The following is a 23,059-nucleotide window of genomic DNA, read 5'->3' on the forward strand; positions in this document are numbered from 1 at the left end:
CGTTTTGTTAGATAACACCCTGGGAGCCCAACAGAGCAGTGTGTGCAAATAGCTACAATGGAAAAAGAATACTTACGATTCAAATGTGAATCTTCAATCAGATCTTAAGAACACATTTGATATAATTTACACTGCAAAGGAGGAAGGCAGGCAATGCAAATGAGACAACTGGCTCGTACTTTTAAATCATATGAGAAACTTGAACCAATTAAGCTTGTAACCATAAAGCAGTCTGGAATGAGTTTGTAATTTATTGTAACACCTCACTGGAGTACAACAATTGCATTATATGAAAGTGCTCCTGTTTATTTGTCACCGGCACCACTACCGGTGCCACTCAGAGTTGGAGGGAGACGGTCGGCCGCTTGCACATAAAACAATACTTTCTGAAATCATTTCTGTAGGTTTGCAACTGCTGAAATGTGTTTCTAAAGTATTTAGTCAGAGAAAATCGACGGGAGAATGGCGAAAGAAAATTTTGAGAGAAGAGTTGGTGCAAAGAATATGGCGAGATTTTGTTGGCGAGGAATCGTGGAAGAGGAGGAGATGCCGATGAGGGAGGAATTCATCGAAAAAATCATCATTGGTCAGCTGGAAGTAAACTTGGAACAGATCCTGGGTATACAGAGGAACAGCAGAGAAAAGTATTTGGACGTGACAATGAAGTGTCAGACCTATTTCAAGAAGCTCATGGTGAAGTATATGGAGAATGAAGAAGTCCACCCAGTAAACAAGTTCAAGGTAAGATCAATGGAGAGAGATAATTACAGACTGATAACCTTGAATATGTTTGATACGAATGTACCAGATGCTGCAGTAAACTGTTTTTTGTGGATTATGTGGAAATTGTAACTGGACCCATGCATAGAAGAGTGTGTGGAACGGTCAGAGGCAGTACGAGGTGTTGCTGAAGGAGGATGAAAATGGTTTTGAAGGATTTCTCCATCCACCTGCTACCTTCAGAATTGGGAGAGTGAAGGGATATATGGTTTACTCAAGGCAACCTCAAATTTGCAGGGTATGTGATGAGGAGGGGCATTCAGAGTTTAGATGTGAGAAGAGGAAATGTCTGAACTGTAAAGAACTAGTGCATTTTGCGCAAGCTTGCCCAAAGCCGAAAGCATGTAACGAATGTGGGTCAACAAACCATCTATTCAGAGCATGCCCAAACAGATCATACGCAAGTGTTGCTAGAGGACAAGAGGAGCGTGGAAGTCTAAGGGCAAAAGATGAGGCCGTGGAGTAGGTAAAGACCCAGAAGGCCATTGTCAGTAATAGTAAGGAGACAAGTAAGATGATTGCCCCCACTAAAGCAGTCGTATTGGAGAGAGATAAAAGAGAGGCGGAAGAACAGGGAGAAGTCAAGGAAGGAGTCTCAATTACAGATTCTGAGCTGGCTAGGGTGTTAACTCCCTATGGAAACGATGAGGAGGGCGAGGAGCCTGAGGGTATGGAAGAAGAGAATAGTGGAGGATCAGAAGGTACGGTGATTCTGGATACCAACATAAATAAAAGTTCCTGGGGGGAGAGAGTGGAAGAGTTGGAAGAAGGAGAACATAGTAAATGGGCTATAATACCAGGAAAAAGGAAATTGATAGACATTGAAGAGGAGATAGTGCCAACGTATAATAGGTTTGAAAGTTTATTATCGGAAATATCGGATGTGACCTCTGGGGATTCGGATGGTTCAGTGGTGTCGGTCATTGGTGGATCCCGGGTGATCGAGGAGTCAGTGGGTTTGGAGATGGAAGGTTCGGAGGTAGAAAGTTCTGAGGCGGAAGGTTATCTGGAAAAAAATAGTGGAGGAGTTCAAAGGATTAATTGGGTTTACAGAGGAAAAGAAAGAAGGAAAAGAAGAGATGGAGAGGAAGAAGAAAAAGGAACCTGAATAAATAGGGTAAAAGCAAATACACTAATATTATCTTTGTGAACATGATGCACCTTAAAGTAATTTCGATGAACACCAGAGGAATGAAGGACTTTAGCAAAAGAGCGTCTTTGTTTTTGTCTTTAATGAATCTGGATTTTGAGATTTGTGTTTTACAGGAGTGCCATTTGAAGAACTTAGAGGACTGTAACAGGTTTTCAAAAGAATGGAAAGCAGGACCCTCGCTATGGAGCATTGGTAATGTGCATGCAGATGGAGTGAGGATGGTTTTTAGGGGATTTGATTGGTTCCTGGAAGAGTCACAAATAATAATACCAGGTAGATTAATGTATGTAGATATAAAATTACATGAGGAAGCATTTAGGGTGATTAATATGTATGCACCAAAGAGTAGGAGTGCTAGGTTGGAAATCTTTAAAAAAATTACCTGAGTTGCTGTGCACGAATAGGAAAGTTATTTTGGGGGGGGATTTTAACACCTCCCTGGATGATTTGATGGTTGTAAATGTAAAGGAAAAAGATTTTTCAGCTAAGTATCTGAAAAAGGAAGTGGAAGACTATGCCTTGGTGGACAGTTATAGAATATTTAATAGACAGAGCAAGGGATTTACTTGGAGAAATTCAAGAGGTGTGAGTAGGAGATTAGACTATATTTTTGTAAATAAAGAGTGTGTAATTAGTGATTGTAAGATTATCCCCACGTGGTGTTCAGATCATGATATTATCTTCAGTTCTATTGAAGTGAAAAGCCCAGACATTGGCCCGGGGTATTGGAAAATGAACATTTCTGTTTTGGAGAATGAGGATTTTAAGAGAGAGTTTAGAGCCTTATATGGTAATTGGAGGAGGATGCAAGATAGTTTTGATAAATTGGTAAAATGGTGGGAGGAAGTAAAAAAGAGAATATCTAAATTCTGTCAACAATTTTGCAAGCAGTTGAGGAAACAGGAGAGATATGAGATGAAGCAGTTGCAAAATAAACTGGAAAAAATGAATTCTGAACTTAATGAGGGGAGGGAGGTGAATGTAAAAGTATATGAACAGGTGAAAAAGGAGATTAGGTGTAAATTTGAAAAAAAGGTTAAGGACTTTACTTTTCTGGCAAGAGTAGAGGAAAATAAAAAGGATGAGAAGTGCTCTAGGTATTTTTTTCAAACAGTGAGGGAGAAACAGAGAAAAAAATTCATTAGTGAACTGACCAGTGAAAATGGGTCAATTAAACAGAATGGAGAGATGTTGAAGTATGCGCAAAGATTTTATCAGGAATTGTTTGGAAAAAGAGGAATTGATAAGGAGAAGGGTGATGTTTTTTTTAAGTAACATTACAAAAAAGTTAAGTCAGGAGGAAAAAGATTTGGACAGGGGGATAAACAAGGAAGAGGTGGAGGCAGCTTTAAAATCATTAAAGAACGGGAAGACACCGGGGTGTGATGGGCTTCCAAAATAATTTTATTTGTGCTTTTGGAAATTTTGGGGGGGAGATTTGATTAAAGTGTATAGTGAGATGCTTAAGAATGGGGTGATGGCCGAATCATTGAGGATGGGGGTAATAAGTTTAATTTTTAAAAAAGGGGATAAAGATTTATTAAAAAGTTGGAGGCCGGTTACTTTGTTATGTGTGGAAAATAAAATTCTAGGTAAAGTAATGGCAAACAGATTAAAAAAGGTAATGCCTAGATTGATAAATGAGGATCAAACATGTGGAGTGGTGGGCAGATACAGTGGTTTGAATTTACAATTAATTAGGGATGTAATTGAATGGGTAAATGGAAGGGAAGTACTATTATGTTTGATGAGTATTGATCAGGAGAAAGCCTTTGATAGGGTTAGTCATGATTTTTTGTTTGAGGTAATGGAAAGAATGAATTTTGGCCAAACTTTTATGGGGTGGATAAAAACTATGTATAAGGAGGCTTTCAGTAGGGTGAAAATTAACAAGTTTTTAAGTGGAAAAATAGAAGAGGAAGGAGGAGTGAGGCAGGGATGTCCTATGTTGCCGCTGTTGTATGTTATTTTTATTAAATCGTTTGCAGAGTTTATAAGGAATGACAGAGGTTTTGAGGGGGTGCACATTCCAGGGAGCAAGGGGACAAGGTTAAAAATTGCTCAATATGCGGATGATACAACATTGTTTTTAACTTCAGACAGGGACATGAATAGAGCATTCCAGGTGATAGATTTATATGGCCAAGGAACAGGTTCAAAGGTGAATCTACAAAAGTCATCTGTTATGTATTGTGGGAAGTGGGATAAGAGAACTGAGGGTAAAGGCGGGGTTGAGGAGTGTCAGCACGGGCTAAAGATCTTGGGGGTTCTATAGGAAGGATGGGGCAAGGAAAAATTGGGAGGAAAAAATTGAAAAGGTAAAGAAAAGAATGAATATACGGAGAAGCAGGAAACTGACCATATCAGGGAAGGTATTGAAAGCACAGATCCTACCTACGTTGGAGTATCTTGCCAATGTGTTTCCGGGTCCGGCAAGATGCAAACAAAGGTTAACAAGGGAGGTGTTTTCTTTTATTTGGGGAGGGAGATACGAGTGAAGAGTGACGAGGGAAGTTATGTACGGGAAAATGGAGGAGGGGAAGGGATGTGCTGTGGTTTCCCTTAAAATTGGATTGTTTATTTGTAAATCAAATGTGTAAGAATTTATTGATGAAAGTGTGTCACAAATCATATTATTTTTTGAGATTATGGTTAGGGATTTCATTGAGAGAGTTTGTTTATTGGGATAATAGGGTGCCCCATTCAGAAACCAGGCCGAGGTTTTATGATCATACAGTGTCCTTTTTGAAAGTGCATAAAAATTTGGTAAATAGGGAAATTTTATTAAATCACAAAAAGATGTATGGGTTGATAAGGGATGAGTGCAGGGTTAAGTTGGATGTGGATTTAAGATCAATTGAATGGGGGAAAATGCAACAAATATCTTTGGAAAATGAAGTGAAGGATTTGGTTTGGTTGGGAGCATTAAATAGGCTTCCTGTAAGGGAGATATTACATAGACACGGATGTGCATCCACGGCAAAGTGTCCAAGAGGTCAATGTAATGATTATAAAACTATTAAACATGTATTCTGGGAGTGCTATTTTGCAAAGCAATTCTGGATGAAATGTGCAGGTTTGCTGAAAATATTTGAGGGGGATTGGGTTTTAGATGGGGATTGTGTTATGTTTGGGGAGGGGGTGTTCAAACTCCCTAAGGAACATTACATACCTGTTTGGACTCTTATAAGTTTGAGAAAGATGACTTTATGGGAAAAAAAGAAAGATAGCACATTATTACATGCAAAAAGCATCATCCCTGCATGGGCTTGAAATACCAACATTTCGGTTAACAGCCGAACGTGCTAACCAATTATAGTGTCTTATTAGATAACACCCTGGATGCTCAACAGAACAGTGTGTATGCATATAGCTAAAATGGAAACCAAATATTTACGATTCAAATGGGAATCGTATTCAGATTTTAAGCACAAATTTGATAGACTTCACAGTGCAAAGGAGGAAGGCAGACAATGCAAATGAGGCAACTGGCTCCTACTTTTTAAATCATACGAGAAACTTGAACCCAATTAAGCTTTTAACCGCCTGCAGTCTGGAATGAGTTTGAAATGTTGTTGTAACACCTCACTGGGCTACAGCAATTGCATTATATGAAAGTGCTCCTGTTAATTTGTCAGCGGCACAGCTACCGGTGCTACTCAGAGTTGGAGGGAGACGGTCGGCGACTTGCCCATGAAACAATACTTTCAGGGATCATTTCTATAGCGATTTGCTAGCGAAATGCGTTTTTAAAGTGTTTGGACTCGCTATCCACGAGGAAGCGTGAGAGTGTTCGTTTTTGAGCGTGAAGGAGACAGCGAGTGTTGTTTTTGGCCAACTGCTCGCTGTTATTGATGACCGCTCCAGTGTTCTTTAGGGGGCTGGAGGAATGTCTGTTACTGGCAGATTGTTTACAAATGTACTCAATTATGTTACAACTTTTTTGTCTACTAAACATATCTGTAACATTTATGTAATGCCTGTGTGTTTTTTTTCATGTAGTTAATTAGTTCTGATTTGTTTTCTAACCGTGAAGCGATCGCTCTGTTTGCCGTATATTTTCTTTCTGTAAGAGGAGTGTCCTTGTGATCCCATATAGAATGCGACCAAACAGGTCGCCCACCTTAATATAAACAGAAAAAGAATAAGTTCACGCACACACCAGGTGATTTACTGCAGCGTCAGACATTGGAGGTTCAGCAGTGTACTGCAGTGTTGTGCAAAGTCGTCGGTGTCAGTCAGGATGGCCGAGCGGTCTAAGGCGCTGTGTTCAGGTCGCAGTCTCTCTGGAGGCGTGGGTTCGAATCCCACTTCTGACAAATCTTTTTGTTCATTTATTTCTTAAAACGTCCACCGAATGCTTGGTAATTTGATTTGTTTTTCTTGGTACTATTCAAATCACAAGGTCGTTAAATGAGAGAAAGTCGCCGCAAGCCTGCACCTCACCACATCCTTCACACTGTTAAACTGCCTCATTATGACGAGGCCTCTAATTATGCCTTTCCGATACTTTGAATGTGTTATTGTTCAGTTTAACATGAGAACATCTTAGTAGAACAATCATAATGTCCGCAGGACTTATTTTCCTCGGGTTCTAGTAACAAGCCTTAAGTTTGTGGCTGGTTAGCTCAGTTGGTTAGAGCGTGATGCTAATAACGCCAAGGTCGCGGGTTCGATCCTCATGGGGCGATCGAGAATTGTTTAGCTAAACCATTTCCCATTTATTCTCTATAGTAGTGATAAACCACTACGGATGTAATACTGCTGCCGCCGCTACACTGTTTTGGCGCTGTTGTGCAGGTCAGTGCCTAAGCAAGAGCTCCCGCCTCGAGCTTTCCAGAGTGAGTACAGTCAGTGAAATTTCAACAGCATAACCAGCTCGCGGAGCTCGGAGTGAAATAGGGGAGAATGTGGTTATTTTTGTTTATTGTTGTTGTTGTTGTACGAGTAAGTAAACGTAAAAAGGAGCGATTCTAACTATGTTTATATAGCGAATAAAAACATAATATATAAAGATATAAATATCCTTAATTTCTGTAAACTGCAGCTTAACCTCCTCTGAAAAAACACTATCTATAAAACATATTCTATATACATTTTATATTATTAAACATCATTCTTCTATAAACATCACAACTTTCTCACGTAGCTCGGAGTGACAGGTAAGAATGTGTTTATTGTTATTGTTAATTATTATAAGAGTGAGTAAATGTAAAAAAGGAGCTATTCTAACTATATTATATAAAACTAATATTGTTTCCAAATACTGTTAATGTGGATTGAATGCGGTTATAACTGATTTTATATTATTATTATTTGTTTGCTTAGCAGGTGCCTTATCCAGGTTGACTTACAGTTACAATTGTAATTGCAATTCTTTACAATAAGTTAAGTGCAAGTATAACCATGTAAATATTGTTAAAGCATTACAGACAGTGTAGTTAAAGTTTTAAAGTGTAAATATAGCTACAAGTAAAAGCAAATGCAATATAATTACAATTAAAGCAAATGCGTCCTGTGCAGATACAAAGAAGTGCCAATCAGACAAGTGCAAGAACAAAACAAATATTTGCTGGCTAGCTTTTCTGTTTGTTTGATTTATAGTAAGTTCATAACTAGTGTGAAGAGAGTTTCTTAATGTACAAGACTTGTCATCTCACATGAGGACCACAAAGCAAAGCTCAACAGTTCTGGCTAAGCAAACAGCGCAATGATATTTCTTATACAAGAGAAAGAATAACTTACACAACTTATATAGTAAACTACATCACGCTGTTTCTGTTTTTTACATTCCTCTACCAGCAAGTCCATCTCCACCAACCCTGCCTCAGGTGTCTACTGGAAAGATTATTGAGCCATGGTGAACAGCTCCTGCATAGATCCAAACAGCCTGCTTCATCCAACAAACAAGCAGCACATATCTAGGTATGTGAAACACCTGGCAAAGATGAAAAACACCAGCTCATCCCTCAACACCAGTCCTGAAAAGCTCCAGGAGACTCAGCTGCTGTGGGATAATTTAACTGAAGGCAGTGCCACTGTACAGGTCCCAGTGGTAACCGTGTCACCTGCAGCTGTCAACCCACCTGCACTGCTGTTAACACCTACTGCTCCATCCACTGCCCTAACACCCGAGTCAAGTGAAAAAAACATGCAAGAAATTATGAACAGACAACATCAGCAGCAACAGCAGTTCAAGAAAACCAAAGAAGGGACCACCAGTACTTTTACAGCTCTACAAAAGTGTTGATGCCACAAAGCAAAGATTAGAGCAGAAAAAGAGGTCTGTCTGACTGTGCAGGTTCTGCAGATTGGCATTAAAACAGGGACCAAACAGAAAAATACATCTATTGTCCTGCCAGGGTGTTTAACCTTTACAAAGATCAGGGGATGACACAGGAAATGACCTGGTCTGAACTCCAAGCATGGAAAAGCAGAGATGGCAGAGAGAAAAGGGAAAATAAAATTGGTTGGACACAATAGTACTATAAATACAGTTGTTACTTCGAAATATCAAAACACTACTGTAGGCTGTTATTTGGACAACATAAAAAATATACTTTAAATATAGTTGTTGTTTGGACAACATATACAATATAGGACTGCAAGTGTTGCAGGTGTGCTTCAGCACCTTATTATTGATTTATTTGTATTATTTTTGTTCACGTGTATTATTGCTTATTTTGCTTTAATCACGATATGATTTTGTATATTCACTCTGCACTATTATTTATAGCACTTCTGTGTCCAGCTGACACCCGTCCCTCTAGAGCTGTTACAGCCTGCTTGAGTCCAAACTGCTTTGGGACACTGAGAATCGGGATTCTGGATATTTGTATTGTTTTAAACAATTATTATTCTGTTCATTCTTGTTGCTGTTTATATATAGCTATATTACTTCTATTGCTACTGCTAACATTGCTGCTATTGATACAACTATCATTTTGAATTCTATTGCTATAGTTTCTGTTACCTTTGCTGCTATTGAATTAGCTATTACTTTTATTGTTAATTGCATATGCAGGGATGGAAATAAGACTCCTAATGCATAGCAGTTTGGTCCATTTCAGGTTTTACTAACTGCAGACCCTTGTATAAACTGTACTGAAGAAGCTGGAAAAAAAAGTCTGCAGGTCAGAAAACCTGAAATGGCTCCTACTGCTATACAATGGGAGTCTTATTTCCACCCATGCTTATGTGCTTAGCCATTTTAATAGTGTGTTTTTGCATAGTTAAATTTGATTGCTTTTAATAGTTTTAGAATACAATTCATTGTATTCTAAAAATTAATTGTACAATTAATAATTAAACCTCCTTTTGATAATTACTTTGTCTGCTTCCTTGTCTGCATTACCAAGGTGTTGTTACCCCAGAATCTCCAACTTATAACTTATCCCAGTGACACACACAACATCAATATAGTTGCTGCTTGGACATATCAAAATACTGTATTGAAAATATATATTTAGTTTACATTTAAATCTATTATATTACACATGGTTTATTCTTTAACTCCTAATAATAAGCATTATAGTTTAACCAGCTTGGTTGTTGTACAATTATAATGTATTCATTTAAAAGTAAAAGCATGTGCTCACTCACTCACAGATAGATTTACAAAAAAAAGTACAAAGGGAGTTTCTACAGAAGTGACTGGAAAGTTCTTGAATTTGCAGGTTTGTTTATTTGAGGTCACACAGGGATAGTGATCAAGTGGGAACTCTTTCAAATGTTTTCAGAACGAAGGATTCTGGCATTTTTATTTTATATTTTACAAAAGCAGACTCTGAAAAGTTGTCTTTGCAGACTGATTGTCTACAAATATTCCATAAACTCTCACAGGTTATTCCACATTGGCCAACTGTGTAACTAAATATATAAATAATATGCCACATGTATAATGCATTATGTTGTTGCTTTTTATATTTGATGTATTTTGCTTAATGTTTTATACTGTAAATAGCTTAATTTGCATAAAAAAATCCTAATGCTTTCTAGATCATTACATTTAAGTATTATAGTCTCTAAGTGTGCTGAGTTATGCCAGTCTCTGCAGTGCTTCAAGTATTACTGTTATTATTATTATCATATGGGTTAAAATGTGAAATGTTATATATACACAAGATAAGCTAAGTAAGAGAAATATAATGATAGGTCACCCTGGATAAGGGCATCTGCTAACAAATAAACAATAATAATAAAAAATAATAATAACAATAATATGTTGTGCAGCAACAAGTTAAATAGTTAACAATGAAGGAGTGTTTATTCCAGTTTCCTAGTGCTAATGAGGTGTAATGCCGAGGGACAAAAAACAAAAAAACAAAAAAAACCTGAAAACAGGCTTCTGCAGCTAGATTCTCTGTTACACCTATTCAAGACTGGCCCCCGCGTGAAAACCAGGAATCCTAACCGCTAGACCATATGGGAAGCTGATTAGCAAATTCATGGACATGCAACAGTAGCTAGTATACAGTACAACGATTGGTAAAAAAAAAAAAAAAAAAAAAAAAAAAAAAAAAAACTGATATTTCATTACAAAAACGTTACAAATTAAAGCAAACTTCAAGCCATTTATATTTATTCTCAATTAACACAAACTCTTCAATTGCTAAAAAAAATAAATAAATAAAAATAATAATAAAAAAAAAAAAAAACAACTATAAAAAGTCTCCTTTTGTGCTTCTCGGAAGGCATACTGCAGTTTTTCAGTCCCGGGAATATTACAAATTAGGAGACTGTGCTTTAAAATACACATGTAGGGCGGGCCTCTGTTACAAAGAATTGTCGCACTTTCTATTTATCTCCATAATGCGTTGGGACTAAATACGCAGATACTTTAAAACTACTTGGAGAATGCGGGTATCAATCCCGCTACTTGTCGCTTGCTAAGCGAGCGCTCTACCATTTGAGCTAATTGTAATGAGGTCTGCCATTTGCAAATTCAAAAAATAAATGAATTAACTAAATAGCAAATATTTCGACAAGAGGTATGTGTTCAATTTCTTCAAAAAGTAGTCTCAGCTCGTTGATTCAGTCGCTTTAAAATCCACCTCTGTGTCCCGATGCAGCAGCGCTGTGTGCTGTGGCTCGAGCATTGTTTGACGAGGCATGCAATGAAAAAGTGCCAAAACTTGCTTTTGTATCACACGACAAACTTAAGGCATGCTTCAAAGCCTTGGCTGTCTCAAGTTAGTTTATATTGTTAATGTAACAGCTCGTTATTGTGCAGTCATTGTATCATATGAAGTAGAGCTTGCCAGTCGGGGGCGACGGTCTGCCAATAAAAGTTAAGACTATATTTGCAAGGATCATTTCTAGAGTGAAACATGTTTTGAAGGGATTGGTCTTGGTATCCACCAGGAGGAGTGCGAGTGTTTTCTTCTCAGCACCGAGCTGACAATGAGTGTTGTTTTCGGGCACCTGCTCGCTGCTAGTGATGACACTCCAATCTTCAGTCGGGGGTTGTTGAAGGAAGGGGACACATTTTGAGTGCGTATCTCATACTGGTAGAAACGCAGAAAAAAGAAACCATCAAGCCTACAATTGTTCAGTTGTTTAAATCAATAAGCAAATTTCAAATTGATCATTGCTAATGTTAAAACAATTTAAGAACACTTTAAATAGGTCTTGACTAATATAAAAATATAGTAATGTGATTTGCACTACGCAGGACTAGATTGAGCTGAAGTAAAGACATTACATCTGAAAATAACTTGCGCTTACCCCCTTACAAGGAAAGTGTCAAACTTTGTATTCATTCTCATAACGTGTTAGAAAATGTAAACAGCAGTTGGAGAATGCCGAAGTCGATCATCCTAGCATGTTAATCGAGGGCATTTCTCATGTAAGCTACTTCCTCTAAAAGATCGTTTATACTGTTCTCAATGGTCCGCATCCCAGGCTGAGACCACGATCCAGTGGCGAACAGAGATGTTTTTTCAAAGTAATATGTTATTTGGAATATTAAAACAATCAAGTTAAATAACATGTTTGGACACAAAATATTTTTCATTGACTTCAACAAGTAGTCTGTTTACAACAAAAATGCAATCTGTGTTAGGAACACTATTTTAGTCCAATTTAAAATGGAAATTAAAATGGTATTTAGTGCTGACAAGTGTTTGGTATCAGCTGTTGATTTCCTTGAAACAATCTTTTATAGTAAAATGAACACATTTATTCCTTATAAAAATAAGTCAAATTAAACTGTCAGGAGTGGGATTTGAACCTCGCCTTCATTCAGAGACCAGAACACACAATTCTTTGGAAAGACAGGAAGTAAGGAAGTGCAAATCCGGGAACAAGAAGGTTGCAGGAATGGCCTGATGCAGGGAAGCTGGAAATTAATGTGACCGTGGATTCTTAACATCTCAGAAAGCTGATAAGCATGGCTTCATGACCAGGTCCTCGTGGGGAGGGGTTTGGATTTGAAAAATTCAAGTTAATATAACGTAGCAAAAGAGGTTGAGGCAGGACGGGACTGAGAATCCATTGGAATGACAATTAACTGCAGGAATTGATAGAAAGTTTGGAGAGTGCGAGATTCGCAGCGAGAGCAAATCAGTTTAAATTATGTAGAGCTTGTGGTGTATGCTGTCATCTAGAGGTTGTGTTTAGAATTGAAACTATTGTCTTTGGTGAAGCAGGGTAGCATATATTTGGTTAATGCGATTTAAATCATTGTCTATGTATAAAACATTTGATTTAGAACAGTTAGTGATGATATGAGTAAGTTAACGTAGGTCTAGAAGAGGAGCCTGCAGTATTTAGATGTCACAATTCGGTGAGATGAAGCTCTCATGTTGCAAAAGTGCAGCAGCAGGAGCCAGAAGATTGCAGTAGTGAGGCACAGGCTCACATTGCCTGTTAAAGCTGCCTGGTCGCCATGGCAACTTACCACTCCCAGGAGTCACTCGATGAGGCGTTGCCGTGGTAACCATGCTCTGTGTGGCGCCGGTGGGAGAGTTGCAGTGCAGCGGTGACGTCGGAACAGTCTTTCTGATGAAAACGCAGAGCAAGCTGAGAATGACGCTGCGCTTTGAACGGCGCAGACTGAGCAGGTAGGAAAATAGCAGATACTATCTTGAGAGCGCTGAGCAGAGAAACGGCCTGCAGTGAAAGAAACGAACAAAAAACAAACACAGACAAGGAAGCGGAAATAGTGCTGGGTTAAAGTAGAAACAGAGAGCGAGAGACAGGAGGAGCAGCCAATAACATACGTGGAGCTGCGCTGGCCATGCCCTAATAATTGACGAGGCGAGCGCTGCATTGTGTGATTGGCTGGAAATACTAAATGAGGCTGTACCGAGATCAACTTCCACCCGGAAGAGATTGTGGACGCTACCGGGCAGGACGCCACGGAGGGAAGGTAAGACAGGCTAAAGAAAAGGATAAAGGATAAGAAAAAAGCAACGCAACGGGAGTGAGCCCTCTACGTCATCCCCGAATTACACCTAAATGCTAACATTTAAACAAAGCCAAGAGTCACTTTATTGATCACCCTGTGGATTAACCGCTATTGGAACACAGATGATTGTGTTAAAGATGTTAATAGTCTTTCAATGTACACGTTTTATAGCTAATCGTTTGTTGAGGCAGTTCAAGCGCTGCACTTTCAGGCAGCCAGTTCCAGTGTTTGCCTTTTGGACTTACTCTGGAAGGAATACAAAAAAAAACATTTGTTGAGAACCACATTTGGGAGAAAAGTTAACAGTTTTGAAACGCATTTGTAAAGGCATCGGATTCTATTATGTTGTTTCTGAACTGTTGAACGTTTCTCATAATACACAGGTTTACTGGAGTGACAAAAAGGCAATTGCCAAAAAGAATGCTATCTCAAAACACCTACCTTCCCTCCGTGGCGTCCTGCCCGGAGTTAAGACACAGGCCCGGTTTTTGGGATGGAACCGCATTCTTATGTATATATGTTTTACCAACTTGGAATAATAGCACTTACAGTGTTCCACCCCCCAATTTTCTATGGGACAGTATAAATCTTACTAAGTGGTTGCATATGCCTTGCATGCATTAACTGCAAGAGCCTGCAACCCACTGACAACTCTTGGTATCTTCATTTCAGATGCTTTGCCAGGCTTTTACTGCCGAAATGTTCAGTTGTTTCTTGTATTGGGGTGTTTCTGACTCTAGCCTCCTCTTCATTAAGTGAAATGTATGCTCAAATGGATATAAATTGTCTTGTTGACCTGGCCTGTCTAAAATATTCCATGCTTAATCTGCTTTTAAGGCATAAGACACTCTGCCCAGTCAGAATACCGGCTTCTGTGTTGTTCATGTTATCCTAATTGGCCTCTCATGGCTATAATGTTGTTTCATTGCAGGATTACAATGGCAATGAGGACTTTGCGCACATTCCAGTCAGACTGTTGACTGTCATCCCTGAAGATACTCCAATCAGCTCTTCGAACATGCTGCACCTTGACTCCGTCTCCACAGCCATCATTGTAGAGGGAGGGTTCGTAATGAAGGATATTCGAGACCTGCCGCTTGCAGTTTGCCTCTTGTTTGGGCTGTCATATGCGCTACACCTGGATTACCCCAACTGCATGAAAAACACATTTAACTTTATTCAACAAGTGATTCTGGAGCTGGGACAGAAAACTCTGAAGCCGAAACTGCAAAGTCTCAAAAACCAACTACTTGCCTAAGGAAGAAAATGTTGTGCTGACTTCAAAGCATGTTATTGTTTCTTGTTTTGGGGTTTCCTTTGTCATTTTTATACTTCCTTTGACATTTGACAAATCTATGCCTGTGTCAACTTAAATGTACATTTACTGAGTCCAAGCTCAACAATGTTTTGGAATGAAAAGTCATATTTTCACGGTAGTTTAAGTTGATACTTTTCCAGTTCTTCATTTGCAAAGTTTCCAGCAGCACTTTACTTGCTGCAGTGGTTTAGTTCCACACTTTTCAAAGAGCCTGTTTTGAGAAGATAAATGGCACAAAAGTGACAAGCATGGTTAACCTGTTCGCTAAGCGTTACAAAAAGGTTTGAAACCTGACATTATTTTAGTGCCAATACATGTTTCTTTTTTCTACTGTTTTCTACTAAATGTGTTTTCTTGTTGTATATAGATTATCTTAGAGACCAGGCACTTTACCTCCATATTGAGCTGAGGTTAAACACATACAGTGGATTGCATATAAGTATTCACCCCCCTTGGACTTTTCTACATTTTATTGTGTTACAACATGGAATTAAATTGGATTTAATTAGGAGTTTTTGCCACTGATCAACACAAAAAAGTCCATAATGTCAAACTGAAAAATAAAATCTACAAATTGTTCTAAATTAATTACAAATATAAAACAGAAAATAATTGATTGCATAAGTATCCCCCCCCCCCTTTGCTATGACACATTTAAATAAGCTCTGGTGCAATTGTCACTAGAAGTCACATCATTAGTTGAATGGAGTCCACCTGGGTGCAATTAAGGTGTTTCACATGATTTCAGGTTAAATACACCTGTCTCTTTTTTTGTTTTATTTTTCAGTTGCAATCCACTGTATTTGAAAGGAGAAGGAACCAAGTTACGTTTTCAATTCAGTACTTCAATTGCTTAGTGGCACTTATCTTTCTATATATCAATAGCACTTTATTTGTAGTTTCTATCATATTTTGGCATTACTCCTTCAAACAAGTAATAGATAACTTACTGTACGTGAATAGCATTACAAAAAGATTTGAAACCTGGTGTTTTTCTTGTGCTAATCCATCAGTTCATTTGTTTCTTTGCAGGCTTGAAAATAGAAATACTTGGCGACTCATGATCTGTTGATTAACATTGAATGGGTTTTTTTCCTGCTTATTCAATGTTCAAAGGACATGCAACTTTGCAAAATAAATATGCTGTTAAATGTTATCAAACCAAATCTATCTCTTTCTTGATTCCCTGCAGGAACTCTCTTTTAATTTCAAGTGTTTGATATTGAATGTTTTACGATATGCTTTATTTTAGAGGTAAATCAATGTCTAATAATTACTTGTGTAGGAATGGCAGTATTATGTAGTACTGGTAATTAAGTTTTACAAGTAGTATGCACTCAGTTATTTCAAGGCAATGAGTTTGCATGGTTTGATCAAGTTATTATGACAAATGATGGAGTGAGTAGAACTTAAAATGGTGAAGTGAGTAGAACTGAAGAAAGTGGAGTCTTTTTACTTTACTGAGTAAGTGTGGTGTAATCAGAATAGGAAAGTTATTCAAACTCATCGTCTAAAGTAATATTACCTTGAGCCTACTAAGATCCTTCACTTGATTGTTTCAAGGCAATGAGTTTGCATGATTTTTTCAAGTAAAAGCAACAAATTAGATTTTACAGTGTATGCTGACCAATGTATCACCAACGGGGGAAAGCTGGCAGTACTGAGTAACACAGAAGACAGATTCTTTCAGCGCGTCTCCTCTGAATGCGCACTGGCACAAAGGGGCTTTGATCTTCTAATGACGTGGCAGAATGCAATAATGTATTGGGTTAATTTACCAACAAAAGAAACATAAATAAAAGTGTATGTATTGTGAGTTGTGAATCAACTATCTTGGTTCTACGATGGGACCAGGGACCTCACATCAGCAATCTAATGATAGGCCAACCCCAAAGAGACTTTGTCTTGACCAGGGATTAATATAATTTAAAAACAAATTGCAATGGTTCTACTGGGGATCGAAACCAGGGCCTTCTGCGTGTAAAGCAGACGTGATAACCACTACACTATGGAACCTTATCTGAACGAGAGTGGTGCTCCTACATTATTGTCTACATGCAGCATCTCAAATAATTACAATCATTTATCAGGTCCTTCGGCGGCGTCTTTTTAAGAATTAAACCTTGCAGACTGAACACAGGCTAACACTCAATCAATCAATTAATCATATATATTTTTTATTGCGCCCCTTATGCGCTTCAAAAAATCTATTTGAAAACAAGAAAATATCTAATTGTAAGCCTGGTCGAACAAAAGAAGTCTTCAGTGTAATTTTAAACAAAGAGCGCTTTCCCCAATTTAAGATGCTTTAGAGACTGAATATTGGAATTGGCAGCCGAAACTGGGGGATAAAACTGCTTGATCAAAGTGGGCAGAAAAGTTGCATACTTTGCATAACATGTTTGGGAGAAAAGAAAACGGATCAACTCTGATTTACAACGTTTCCATGGTTCGGCCCGGCCACTGCCATGTGGCTGGTTAAAACGATAAGTTCAGTTTTTTTTTTTTTTCTGCTGCTTGGTAATTGAGTTATGCAGCAACAGCAGCAGAGTGGCGCAGCGGAAGCGTGCTGGGCCCCTAACCCAGAGGTCGATGGATTGAAACCATCCTCTGCTAGCTTGTTTTTCATCTGTTAGCAAAGTAGATTTTCTAAAATATTAACTGAAGGCAAGACTTTGTGTTATTACATTTCAGTTTAGTGTGTGTATTTCGTAAATGTTAATGTGTAGAAACGGCAAGTATGCAGCTTATCTGCCTCTACCCATAGAGGACCCATACATTAAAAAAATTTAAAAAAAAGAGTCTGAACACAAGGTGTGTTTATGTAATCCGATACGTTACATCTAGACTTAACTCTTACGGTTAACAAAATTAGAGTAAGTTATCATAATAGAGTTAAAAGAACATTCAAATAAGATGCCAGTTAAAAATGCGCCAAAAATTGACAAAGTAGCCTCAGATTAGGACAATGGCACTAAAAGGGTAAGAAACACATTTGCAGCAAAACCCTTGAAATCACCAGAGCCTTCCTCCTCCTGAATACTATGCAGGTGGGCGGGGACTGAAACCTCCCCCGGCTAGATAGATTGGTGATTGGTTGTTTCTTTAAATAATTCATAGAGAGGTGCACCCTGGGTGTTACTTAACTTCTCTTGTATTACATTATACTTTAATTGAGTGGTTATTTCATTATGTGAATTTTGTGTTTGAAACGCATTGGCAATTATTAACATTACTATGAACAAGTGTTATACTAGAAAGGAACCTGAATCAGACACCATCACTGCAGTGATATATGCTGGGAGTAGGGAAGTTGTTTTCCCCTGTATTTGTTAAGACTATACTTTCAGAGAGCAGTTCTATAGTGATTTTTGAAGTGTGTGTGTGCAAGGGAAAACATTTGGCTTCTGAGTGGGTTTTGAAGAGGCTAATATCAGGAGCTGGAAGTATGGCGGCGACAGCAGGCGTGCGCAGATTTAACGTGCTTCGTTTCAACTGGAGCGACAAGAAAGATGTGTCTTTGTCTAGATTGGATTTCAGTAGACAGATCCTGCAGCGGCTGTTGGAAGTGAAACCGGAGGATTTGAACTGTCTGATCAAGCATCCAGGAATTGCTGTGAGCTTCGACGTAAGCTTTGTGAGTAATGGAGCAATGGAAAAATGTTTGGAAGTGTATAATAAGAAGAAAAAAGATGCATCATTAAGTCAGTTTTTAGTTGAACCTTTGTCGGACAGAGAAATAAAAGTCGTTACAATTCAATTTTATAGTGAGGTTGTAAACGACTATGATATTGAAACCTGGCTACATAGACATTGTAAAGTCAAGTCCAGTAGCAGAAAAGTAAAGGACGCTGACGGTGTGTGGAACGGAGCGAGACAGTGGCTCATCCAACTCCACGAAGACCCGAATGGGATTAATGGTGTGAGACATTTGCCAAGTAACTTTTCTCTGGGGACTACTCGGGGTTTTGTTATGTACTATGGAATGCCAAAGCTATGCCGCAACTGTGGGGGGTGGGGACACTTAGCAGTTGCGTGCAAGGTTGTGAAATGCAAGAACTGCGGTGGGGCTCTTATCAGCTCTTTGTGCACTGAAGAAAAGAAATGCAACTTGTGCGGCAAAGAAGGTCATGTTTTTAAAATGTGCCCGGACTTGTTCACTAATGTTGTGAAAATGCAGCGAGTGCCAAGGCCAACGGTGGCGGAGGAGGAGGCAGGAGCAGAGGGGCAGCAAGCGGCGGGACTTGCGGTGGTGGAGAAAGAGGCAGAAGCGGAGAGCCCGGAAAACAAAGCGCCGCAGTTTGGTAACGAAGAGGAGAGCTTGGAGGAAGGTTCTTCGTCGTCGAGCTCTAGTGAGTTTGAGTTTGAGGAGGAGGGGGTTGTAGATCAAAGGAAGCGACCTGTGAAACGCAAGCCTGAAGAAGAGGAGGGGTTTGATATAAAAAAGAAAGTCGGGGGGGTATCGGCTTCTCAGACAGCAGAATTAAGCTCAGGCAGTACACCTGAGTCAGAGACAATGGAGGAGAGTGGAGATTACGTTGATAGCCCTGCTTCTTCCAGTAGGGGACAGGACGTAGTCAGATATGACATCAAAGGGGTAGCCTTTTTGCAGGAAAATGACGTTGCGTCTTTTGTTGATGCTTCGGCTGTTCTAACGCCGGCAGAGGACAAAACACCGGCAGAAGAGGAGCAACAACCAGATGACGGAAACACTGGGGAGAGCATTGCTGGTGTGGACACTGATAAGGTGGAGGGGGAGGGTGTCACAGAAGGTAAATGGGAGGAGGGTAGGCGAAAGAAAAATGGAAATAGAAAGAAGGATAAGTCTGATGTAAAAAAATGAGGGGAAAGAAGGGTTTATAGGTTTTTTTCCTTTTGTTGACATTAGTCATGTTGCTCAATATTGTTTCAGTAAATGTTAGAGGGTTTCAGGGTTCGAACAAACGCAAAAGTGTATTTGGTTGTTTAAAATCAATTGAGACAGATATTTTTTGTTTGCAAGAGTGTGGGATCCCGTACTCTGATTATTATTATAAGCTTAAACAGGAATGGAACGTGGGAGAATCGGTGTGGTCTGGGTCAAATACAGAGAGAGCTGCAGGGCTTGGTTTTTTATTTAAAAACCCAAATATTATGGTAGTGGAAATACACGAAGTATTCCCGGGACGTTTATTAGTTGTAGATATTAAATACAGAGACGCAGAATTGCGGCTAGTAAATGTATATGGGTCTCAGTTGAGGGTTGAGAGAGTAAAATTGTTTGAACAGTTAAGGGTATTTTTAGTTACTAATAAAATATTGCTTGTAGCGGGGGATTTTAATTGTGGCATATTAATTGAAGACCAGAAAAAAGAAAAAATAGATGTATCTGGTAATCTTTTGAAAATTGTGATAAATGACGTGGGTTTAATAGATGTTGCAAAAAGTTTTTGTCCCTCTGACCCAGGGTACACGTGGTCTAATAGTTCCACTAGTTCAAGGATAGATTTTTGTTTTGTTCCAAGCTCTGTAAATATTAAGAATTTTAGTTTAGAACCTGTTTTTTTTTCAGACCATAGAATGTTAAAGATTTCAGTAGAATTAACGGGGGGAACTGAGTATGGAAGAGGGGTGTGGAAGTTAAACTGTAATTTATTAAATGATGAAAAATTGATTAAATCGTATAAGAAAAGGTATTTGGAATGGAGAGAGTTGAAGGTTTGTTTTGACTCTATAAGTGAATGGTGGGAGATGGTAAAGTCTCGTACTAAGGGTTATTTTATAACATTGGGGAGGAAACAAGCACAAAGGAATAAAAATAGATATTTGAAACTTCAAAAAAGAGTGCAAAATCTAATAAAATTACAAGGGGAAGGCTTTGATTTTGGCGACGAAATTAAAGAAATTAATCACAAACTCTCTGATTTATTTAGAGAGATGGAAAAGAAAGTGCGCTTTAGAGCTAGGGTGAATCATTTAGAGAAGGATGAGACGTGTAGCCGTTTCTTCTTTCGTGAATTAGGGAAGAAAAAAAAGTTTTGTGCAAAGTTTAAGAGATGGGGAGGGGGACGTGGTAACAGAAATGAATGACATCTTAAATGTTACAAAAAAGTTTAATTAAGATCTGTATAGAAAGAGGGAAACAGAAAGTGATGTGCAAGATTTGTTTTTGAGAGAGCTGGAGTGTCAAATTAGCAAGGAAGATAATATTAATCTAATTCATAAATTAAGTATGGAAGAAGTGAAACAGGTGGTTTTTTTCATTTGGAAAGGGGAAGACGCCAGGTCTAGATGGTCTTCCCATTGAATTTTATCAGGTTTTCTGGGAAGAGATTAAATATGATTTAATGGAAATGCTTAAGGAATGCTTTGAGGGGGAAAGTTTAGGCAAGTCTATGAGAGGTGGTGTAATAACAATTTTATTTAAAAACAAAGGGGATAGAAAAGACTTGAAAAATTGGAGGCCAATTACGCTGTTAAATTGTGATTACAAAATTTTATCCAAGACTATAATGGGCAGATTACAAAAAGTAACAGATAAATTAATTAATCTGGACCAGGTGTGTGGTGTCCCGGGAAGAATGATAGGAGATAATCTGAATTTAATAAGAGATGCATGCTTATATGCAAAGGAGAGGGGACTCCCTTTATGCCTTATTAACATAGATCAGGAGAAAGCATTTGACAAGGTGACCAAGAATATCTGTTTAAAGTCTTTGAATATATGGGATTTAATTCAGTATTTATTAAATGGATTAAAATGCTTTTCCAAGAGGTCAGGGGTAGGGTGGTGGTCAATGGGTTATTGTCACCGACATTTCAAGTAAATTCTGGAGTAAGACAGGGGTGCCCTTTGTCTCCGCTGTTGTATATATTTGCATTAGAACCGGTATTAGCAAAAATAGGGAAATCAAAACAGATAACAGGGGTGATAATTCCAGGTTCAGGACAACAAGATGTGAAATTAGTAGCCTACATGGACGATGTAACTCTGATGTGCAGAGATAACTATTCTGTTCACAAAGCTTTAGATATGATGAGGCTATTTGGGAGAGCTTCTGGTTCTAAAATTAATACAGAGAAGAGCCATGCCATGTGTATGGGGGAGTGGGAAGGAAAAGAGGAAATTGAGAGGGTGTTAATAGTGGAGGAGGAGGAGGGGGTAAAGATTTTAGGGGTGGTGTTTGATAGAGAAATTAACGGTATAAAGAATTGGGTGGAAGTTTTAAGAAAACTAAAACTTAAAACTGAATATTGGAAATTGAGAAATTTGACACTAGAGGGGAAACTATTGATTGTTAAAATGATATTGATGCCAATTTTATTATATGTGGCAAGGGTGTTCCCACCCAACTTGGTGACGAGTAGAACAATAATTAGGCACTTGTTCCAATTTTTCTGGGGAGGGAGATTTGAAAAGGTGAAAAGGGAAACGGTAATGGTGCAGAGAAACCAGGGTGGAAAAGGTTTTCCAAATGTTATTTATGTTTTATGGGTGTATTTTGTATGTTACACAATTAATGCAGCATTGGAGATGAATAAAAAATACAGCTTCTTTGCTAGGTTTTATTTTGGTCAGTCTTTGAGGAAAATGGGTTTAATGAAACTGACACATACAGTGCCTTATAGTGATCAAATGCCTTTTTTATACAGGGAAACAATGAGCTTTATAGTGCAAAATGGCCTGTGTGAGAAGATGCAAGGGAATTGGTCAGCAAAAGAATTAATAAAAAAGAAAGAGATAAGTGGAAAACTGTGCAGAGTCGGGCTCTTGAATGACAGTGCCTCAGAAACCATATGGAAAAATGTAAATTATTCAAGGCTAAATAATAGACCAAAAGATTTGGCATGGTTATCAGCGCATGGGAGGTTGCCATGTAAGGAACATTTGTATAAAAAGCATATGGTAAAGTCAGACAAATGTGTAAAAAATGGGTGTACAGCTGCAGAAACAATCCAACATGTGTTTTTTGAATGTGTGTATGCAAAAGAATGTTGGAAAAGAGTGACGAGATTGTTAAAGAAATTTGTTAGAGATCAGGATATGTGTGTGAACTTGATACTGTATGGGCCAAAAAAGGGGATTAAAACAAATGCCAGTGAAAAAGGGTGGATTATTATTAACTGTGTAAAAGAGGCATTGTGGATAGTGAGAAATCGGAATGTGTATAACTTGAAAATTGAGGTTACTGTTGATGATTTTTGTAAAATTGTAATTGTAAAAAATAAGAGATTATGTTTGGCTAGACATGGTGGCTTTGGGTAAAGCTGTGGCTTTAAAAAAATGGAAAATTAATTCACTTGGTGATTTGTTTCTCTAAACTGATTTAGAATGTCAGGATTTGTTTTGTAACCAAGCCTGTAAAGGATTATGACTTGTATTTAGTTTCTTTTGTTTTGTGATTGATTATAATGTGTT

The 23,059-nt window shown here is 38.3% G+C and overlaps 4 non-coding genes across 4 annotated transcripts; 3 read left to right on the forward strand and 1 right to left on the reverse strand.

Annotated features, from left to right (window-relative positions):
• Positions 1-5,628: 5,628 nt before the first annotated feature.
• Positions 5,629-5,845, forward strand: LOC131705483 (small nucleolar RNA U3). The gene has a single exon (XR_009310436.1). It is a non-coding gene; the product is annotated as a small nucleolar RNA U3 (small nucleolar RNA).
• A 325-nt stretch (positions 5,846-6,170) lies between these two features.
• On the forward strand, positions 6,171-6,252 carry trnal-cag (transfer RNA leucine (anticodon CAG)). Its single transcript has one exon. It is a non-coding gene; the product is annotated as a tRNA-Leu (tRNA).
• A 4,973-nt stretch (positions 6,253-11,225) lies between these two features.
• LOC131705495 (small nucleolar RNA U3) lies at positions 11,226-11,430 on the forward strand. The gene has a single exon (XR_009310448.1). It is a non-coding gene; the product is annotated as a small nucleolar RNA U3 (small nucleolar RNA).
• Positions 11,431-16,604: 5,174 nt separating this feature from the next.
• trnav-uac (transfer RNA valine (anticodon UAC)) lies at positions 16,605-16,677 on the reverse strand. Its single transcript has one exon. It is a non-coding gene; the product is annotated as a tRNA-Val (tRNA).
• Positions 16,678-23,059: the final 6,382 nt, after the last annotated feature.

This window comes from Acipenser ruthenus, chromosome 35, assembly GCF_902713425.1.
Source record: "Acipenser ruthenus chromosome 35, fAciRut3.2 maternal haplotype, whole genome shotgun sequence".
Taxonomy (NCBI): Eukaryota; Metazoa; Chordata; class Actinopteri; order Acipenseriformes; family Acipenseridae; genus Acipenser; species Acipenser ruthenus.